This window comes from Myotis daubentonii, chromosome 16 (genome assembly GCF_963259705.1).
Source record: "Myotis daubentonii chromosome 16, mMyoDau2.1, whole genome shotgun sequence".
Lineage (NCBI taxonomy): Eukaryota > Metazoa > Chordata > Mammalia > Chiroptera > Vespertilionidae > Myotis > Myotis daubentonii.
The window spans coordinates 22999818-23007633 of NC_081855.1; positions in this window are offsets into that span (position 1 = coordinate 22999818).

A 7816-nucleotide genomic window follows, 5' to 3' on the forward strand; every position below is an offset into this window, starting at 1 on the left:
ACCCGGAGCCGTTTGAACCTATGCAGGCCTGTGAGGCGCTGTGGGAGCCTCATCAAAAGCAATAGCAAAACGCCCGGCCGGCGTGGCTCAGGGGTTGAGCATCGAACCTATGGACCAGGAGGTCATGGTTCAATTCCTGGTCAGGGCACATGCCCAGGTAGCAGGCTCAATCTCCAGTGTGGGGCGTGCAGGAGGCAGCCAAACAGTGATTCTCTCTCATCATTGATGTTTTTCTCCCCCCCTCCTCTCTCTCTCTCTCTCTCTCTCTCGCTCTCGCTCTCGCTCTCTCTCCCCTCCTCTCTGAAATCAATTAAAAAAAATATATATATGCAGCAATAGCAAATAAGGAGTGAGCGCACACTGTGCCAGACACACGCCCTCACCACAGGTCCATGAGGTGCACAGGGCGACCATCACCGTTTAAAGATGGGGAAGTTGAGGCACAGGGGCCTCTGCAGGATCCCGCAGCGAACAAAAGGTGGGCTCCAGGTTCAAACTCAGGCTGTGTGTCCGGCCAGCTGGTGAGAGAAATACCCTGTCCCAGCCAGTGCAACAGCGAGCAACCGCCTCGAACTTGGAACCCGGCAGTCTGGCATCCAGCCCCAAGCCTTGGTGGTTTGCAAAAGCCGGTAAGTGGACAGGTTGGTGATGAAGTTTTGACCCAGCCATGGCAAAACGGGAAAAGCAGAGGATGATGTTGTCCGTTTTTCACAAAATTCCCTTAATTTAAAAAAGATGGCCTTTTTCTCGATTCTTTTTCTTTCTTTTCTGAAATGAGGGTGGTATTATATGATGGTTACAATTTTATATTCTTACTTGGCAAGGTAAGACTATGAGGCCCAGCCTGCATGGCTCAGAGGTTGAGCGTCGACCCATGAACCAAGAAGTCACATTTCGATTCCTGGTCAGGGCACATGCCCAGGTTGCAGCCGAACAGTGATTCTCTCTCATCATTGATGTTTCTCTCTCTCTCTCTCTCTCTCACCCTCTCTGAAATCAATTAAAAAAAAAAAAAGCACGCCAGCCCCCAAATCTGGGGGAGGTTTTTCTGGTTTATGGACCCCCTAACGTTTGGGCCTTTTTGGAGAGCCCATCCCTCGGCCAAGCTCAGCCTGGAACTGGGACTTCTTGTGTATCTGTCCTCTCCACTTGCATGTTTGTATTCGCCAAACAATGCAGTTGAGGAAAACCTGCCAGGATGCTTGGAATCTCTGTGCTGGCAGCTCAGACTTTGGATGCAGTTAACAGCCACGTAGAGGAAAACTCTCTCTTCTTCAGCAGTCAAACTTCAAGGCAATTCAACCCGGGAATTCAGCCAGTTCCTGGGAGGTGAAGGAATCAAAGGCCTTTGAACAGCAAAGAATGTCTTCAGCACCAAGCTTTGGTCTTGCCGCAAATTCAGGAAGTCTATCTCCTTCCCCAGCCAGCGCGTCTCCCCAGGAGGCGGGAGGGCTGTCGGGCGGGTCTGTTAACAGGAGATGTGGGGTGAGGCAGCAGCCCCAACACCCTAGAGCTGGTAGTGTGAGCCCACAGAGGTGCCTCCTCACGCCCGAAGCGTCCTGAGGAGTCCAGCCAAGTTGACAAGGCGCTTACGTGTTGATCTGGAATAGACGGGCACGCCTGGCCAGGGTGGCTCAGTGGTTGAGCGTCGACCTATGAACCAGGAGGTCACGGTTGGATTCCTAGTCAGGGCACATGTCCAGGTTGCGGGCTCGATTCCCCAGTAGGGGGCGTGCAGGAGGCAGCCGATCAATGATTCTCCCTCATCATTGATGTTTCTATCTCTGTCTCCCTCTCCCTTCGTCTCTGAAATCAATACAGATGATCATAAAACCTATCATAAAAGCTATCATAAAACCAAAACCAAACCCAGGCAGGCAAGAAGAAGAAGGTGAAGGGTACCCTTCACTTATCTGGAAGCTTCGGAGAGCGAGTGCCCACGCCGGTGGGAGGCGGGGCTCAGACTGGGCACCTCAGAATCGCCCCTGTTGTGCACAGGCAGGAGCCAACCTCTGGGAGCTGCCCTGGGGGACAGACCAGATGGCCCCAGGGTCACGTGTTCAGTGGCCGGTACCACTGTCCCCTGTTGCAGCTTGCACCCAGAGCGCGGTAGCTGTCCTGTGCCCCCTCTGATCACGGGGAGTGGGCACAGCCAGAGAGGATTCACTGCCTTCATCACCAACGAGGCACCCTTTGGAGCATGTGCCGCACAGTACTGCATGCACTCCTCGTGATTGCTACCTCCAGGCATCTCAGAGAGGTTAAGCGACGTGCCTAAGGCCACACAGCAGCTGGTGCCAGAGCTGGGGAGAGAACCGCTTTGTCTGACTCCAGGCCGGGGCTTCTGCCCTGGATGCCCAGCCTCTGTAGCCGGCTGGTGGCAGGTCCAGCTGCCTGGCCCTTCCAGGGAGGACGCCCTGCTTGGGGCCTGCTGTGCCCTGGCCTGGGATTGACCTCACACGCTCACTCACCGCCCCCCACCCCCTGGGGCTGCAGCATGCTTTCATTTCTCTTTCCCCAGATACCAGTTCTGACACCTCCAATTTCTATTGCGATCACAGTGTTTTCTGAGTCAAGCAAGGTATAAGGAAAATTGCTCTTTCCCTGGAATAATTTATCATCTTGTTATTTCCATTAGCTGACGCTGTTTGAGTCTATTCCGTGTCGAGCTGTTTGAATTCCCAGCTCGGAAATCCCTGTGCTGGGAGGGGAATGCTGCTTGTGCCCTAGGAGCGGATGAGGGGGGGTGCTTCCAGCAGATGGGGCGGGGCCTGGAGCACCGTGGGGAGGGGCTAAGGTTACAAACAAGGGCAGGACGCTCTGGCTGGTTTGGCTCAGTGGCTAGAGCGTTGGCCTGCAGACCGAAGGGTCCCAGGTTCGATTCCGGGCAAGGGCACATGCCTGGGTTGCAGGCCCAGTCCTGGACCTGTAGGAGGTAGCCAACCAATGATTCTCTCTTATCATTGATATTTCTATCTTCTCTCTCTCCTGATTCTCTATCATCATTGATGTTTCTATCTCTCTATCTCCCCTCTCCCTTCCTCTCTGAAATCAATAAAATATACATTTAAAAAAACACACCCAAAAAGCAAGGGCAAGAAGGGTCGACATTTTTCTTTCTGACTCCAGAGGTGGTTGTGTGGTGGCGTTCACAGGGCTCTGCTGGGCTGATGATGAGGGTGGCAGATGCCTGCTGGGCTGATGGTGGGGGTGGCAGACGCCTGCTGGGCCCTGCAGTCAGGGGTCCCAAGGAAGGCGGAGTCACTGGCAGGAATGCAGGAGGTTCCATGAAACTAGGGGACTCCTGACCCAGGCTCTGGCCTGGGGCCCAGGGTGAGGCTGCCTGAGCACTCGGTTTCCATTTTCTACAAGGGGAGCCTCCTCAGGAGACCAGGCGAATGGGCAACGGAAGAGAAGGCACCTTGGGTTCAAGTCCTCGCTCGGCCGCTTGCTAGCTGTGTTATCCTGTGCACGTTGCTGAACCTCTCCCAGCCTCAGTTTTCTCATCTGCCAAATGGGAAGAAGGCTGTCTGCCTCCCGGCGCTGTGAGGACTGAGGTGAAGTGTGCGAAGAGCTCAGTCCAGCACCCGGCCCTGGCCCCTGTGACCCCGATGTCAGCCCCTCCCGGTGTGCCTGGGGGCTTTCCTGATGTTGGCACTGAAAGTCCTCCTTCCTGGGCAGCCCCTTAGTTGTGGGGAGACTGGAATGGGGGTCCCCCTGGCCGCGCTCCTCAGATCCGGGGGAGGAGCCCTCAAAGTCCACTGCAGTGTCCTGGGGAGCCAGAGTCTTTGCTGATTTTCTGCAGAAGCCGGGAGCGTTTGCGTCACCTCTGCTCTGAAGTCTGGCTTTGGCCGAGTTAACTCTGCATTGGATGGCACATCTGAGTTTCTAGGCACAAGATTCCAAACTACAGGGATTCAGATGTGTGACTCAGCCCCTTCCTCCCCCAAACCCACCTCCACAGGCATGTGGGTGTGCAGGCGACGCTGTGGGCGGCGGGGATGGGGTGAGGAGCGGCTTACATCACTGCAGTGCTAACAGCATCACGGGATCAATCCGGTCCTTCAGCCCCCCGCCCCCCGGCCGGGGCTGGGCCATGGGAGGGGCTGTGGTGCTTCACTCGGGGACCATTGCCTCAGCCCATCTCTCTGGCTTCCTTCTCTGACCTCTCTCCCTTCCTCCAGGTTCCTGTTCATTTCTAGTCCCTCTTGTGGCCGTGGCCCCAGTTGGACTGTGTTCTCAGGATCATCCAGAATCAGCCTCAAACAGTGTTTTCTAAACAAAGACAGGCCCTTCCCAAGAGGGATTGTGGGGCGAACCGTCCAGGTGGTAGCAGGAGTTTCCCAGGGAACTATGGTGAGCGGCCTGTTTAGGTGTGGAAGGCCCTACGAGCTGGGAGAGGCCACCTTCAGGATGAGTTCCGGGTTCGAGAGACCAGCCATCTGGGTGGTCTGGGTTCTGGTAATTTCTCTCCTGGTTTCCAGCCCCCAAGCCGGGCTCAGCGCTCAGATCCCGAAGCTGGAGCTGCTGGGGTTGAGTGATGGCCCCCTCCCAGGGCCTGGTCTCACCTGTAGACCAGGGGAGAGAGGCTACAAGGGCACGACCTTCAGGGCCAGGCGACCCCGGGCACAGCCGGGTCAACCTTTTACTGAACAGGGAAACGGAGGCTCATGCTGGCCAGGAGACCGGTCCACGCTCACACACCGGAGGCAGCAGCGTTGAGGAGAGGGAGGAGGGAGGTGCCACAGTGCAATTCAGGGACTTATTTAAAAATACTTCTGCGTGCATTAATTTAAATTCTGATCTGCATACATATTTAGGGCTGGCTAATTAACATGTGAAATAAACCAGTTAATCCCCATCTGCAAACCTCTTCCGGCTGCTTTATGAACACAAGGAAGGTTGCAATGGTTTTGGGGGGTGGAATCTGTAACTTGAAGGTGGGGGGAGGAGATGCTGTGGAAGCTCTGGTGTGTGTGGGGGGGTGCTGAGGCAGGCTGGGGGTACTGGGAGCCAGGACCCCCACAAGGGCCCCCGCCTTCCACAGCCCCTCAGAGTGGCCGGCCTGGAGGGTGGGCTGGGACCCAGGCGGGGTGTGGGCAGCCGCTGCTTGGGAGCCTGGCGGCCTGGCCCGTGCGCAGTCAGGGCTGCTGACCGAGGCCCTATAGACCGTGTCCTCAGCGGCCAGGGCGGCTTCAACCTCCACTCCTCCCCGGGGGCCTGTCGCCGGCTTTAAACGGAGCGAGCCCCGGGCAGGGGACCCCGCACTTGTGGGAAGTGTGGGCTCCAGACAGGCTGGCCTCTCCCTCGGGATGGCGAGCAGATGGACCCTGGAACTGGACTGTTTCCACCCACCCATCCACCCACCCATCCTCAGGACAGCAGTCCGCCCTCTGTCCGTCCTCTCAGATGCCTTTCAATACAATGCTCCACACTTACTATCCAGCCCCCATCTCTCCACCCATCTGCTCAATGCGATCAGCCCATCCTCCCTCCACCCCATCCATCCTCCCTCCACCCTCCACCCGTCCCCCACCCCCCCCTCCCCACCCACCCATCCATCCAGCAGTATTTCTGGACAGTTCACCAGGGAGTCAAAGGTGAATGCGACACGACTCCTGCCTTTGAGGAGCCGGCAGGGAAGAGGGGCTCCAGGGAACCCAGCTGTGCCCGCCCCCCATCCGGAAGCAGAGCCAGGCGGCAGGTGCAGGGCACGGAGCTGGCAGGCCCCTGCCTTGGAGACGGGGGTGATGCCACTCAGCTGTAGGTCCCTTTTCCCCATGGAAGAGCCTGGATATGGTGCATAGATGGCAGTGGGGCAGGAGGGCGGGCGGGTGGGAGCGGCTCCTCTTGTCACAGCTCAGCAGGTACAGTCAGACTTAAAATGTCCCCAAAGAGCATCTGCTGAGAGGCAGGGGGTGAGCCCGCGGAATTATTTCTCCGGTAATTGGCGCTGAAGACGCTGCAGACATCCTGGGGTCCGCATCAAAGAGCTCAGAGCTGCGTCTGTCTCAGTGAGGACTTGGGGGCAGCTTGTCTGGGCTCCCCGCTCTCCGGCTCCCCCTCCCGCCCGCCCCCTGCCTCCCCCTTCACCCTTCACGGGTACTGATGGGCGAGTACTGATGGGCAGCCATGCTCTCCTTGGCTTTCTGCACGAGAGGCAGCCGGGAGGGGTGGGGGGCGGGGAGGCCTGTGCAGGTCAGAGCCCTGGCTGTTTGCCAGCTGCTGGGGCCGGGACAGGGAGGAGGCACATGGAGCTCCGAGGCCCTGCTCTGCGGGGACAGCTGGCGGGAGCTCTGGCTGCCGCTGCTCCAGCACAGGGCCTGGTGGGGTCCTGCTCCCCAGTGGCCTGGGCTGTGGCCAGTGCCAGGTTTTCCCTCGGTCTCGCCCCTCCCCTGCGCCCAAGAGCCTTGTCTGGCTTGTGGGTGAGCAATTGGAACTGACTGGTCACACACACTTAGTAAACAGTTGCATCTTTCTGTGTCTGCGCACGCGAGGCTGTGTGTGTGTGTGTGTGTGTCCACCTCCCTCTCCAGTGCGTCTCTGGCTAATAGCGGGCACCTCTCCCACAGCGGGGCCCTCCACCTGGTTACCTTCTGTCGGAGGCTTCTCCCTCCCAGAGGCGGAGTGCAGGGTGGGCGGCCTGAGGGGGAGGATCCAGGCTGCTGGCGTGTCCATCTGGCCTTGGCCTCCTTCCTGCTGGGGATCCCAGTAGAGACAGTGGGTCAAAGGGGAGCCTCCCCGTTGTCGTGGGAGAGGGGAGGGTCCCACGCTGCTCCCTGGGACTCCCCGCCTCCCCACCCCCACCCACAGGAGCTCGGGGGAACAGAAATAGAGAACTCTCTCCGTAGCCCAGCCCTTACACCTTGTAGATGGGGCGTGACAGGCGCAGAGAGCGGGCGGCAGGGCCAGCATGAGGGCCTGGGTCCCAGATGCCGGGCCAGGGGCTCTGGCTCCCGCCCAGGCTGCAGAGCGTTGGAGGGCTCTCCCTGTCAGGCCTTGACCGTGATCTGGCTGCACTGGCAGAGTCTGCACCCAGGCCGAGCAGCCAGGCCAGGCGGGACGGCTACAGCACTCACAGGGCCCAGCGCGAGAGGGAAACGCGGGGCCCCTGGTCAAAATGATTAAGAATTTCAAGACAGCACAGCACTGAGCTGAGCTTCTGCCCATGGCCTTGCACGTGGCCATGAGGCCCCCGCTACCCCCAGTGCGATTCCAGCCATCGAGGGAGCAGCGAAGGCCCCAGGGGGAGGCTGATGTTCCCCTGCCATGAGCCATGTTGGGGGGACAGTGGGAGGGGGCGGGGGGGGGGCAAAGAGACACAGGACAGCCTCTGCTTCAGAAGGAAAGACACAGACCCTCATGCTCTGCTGGTGGGAATGAAAAATGCTGCCGCCACTGTGAACACAGAATGGCGGTTCCTCAGAATGTCAGACGTGGGAATACCATTCAACCCAGCCCTCCCACTCCTGGTAGGATGGGCTGCCGGGGGCGGGGGGCAGGGGGGTGGGGGGGACATGGGAATGAGTGTTCAATAGGGCAGAGTTCCGTTTGGGAGGGTGACAAGTTCTGGAGATGGCGGTGGCGATGGTTGTACAACAATGTGAGTGGGCTGCACTGAACTCTACACTTCACTGTATGCGTATTTTCACCACAGCGGAAAAGTTAAGAGGAAGAAAGGCAGGTGTGTGGGGGTGGGATGTGCTGGGGGCTGTGGAATTGCGGCTCCTCCTCCCGGGGTTCAGGTGCGGCTCCCTCGGTCTCGGGAGGAGGAGTGCGGGGTCAGTCCCAAGCCCAACGCTGGCTGCAAAGGCCC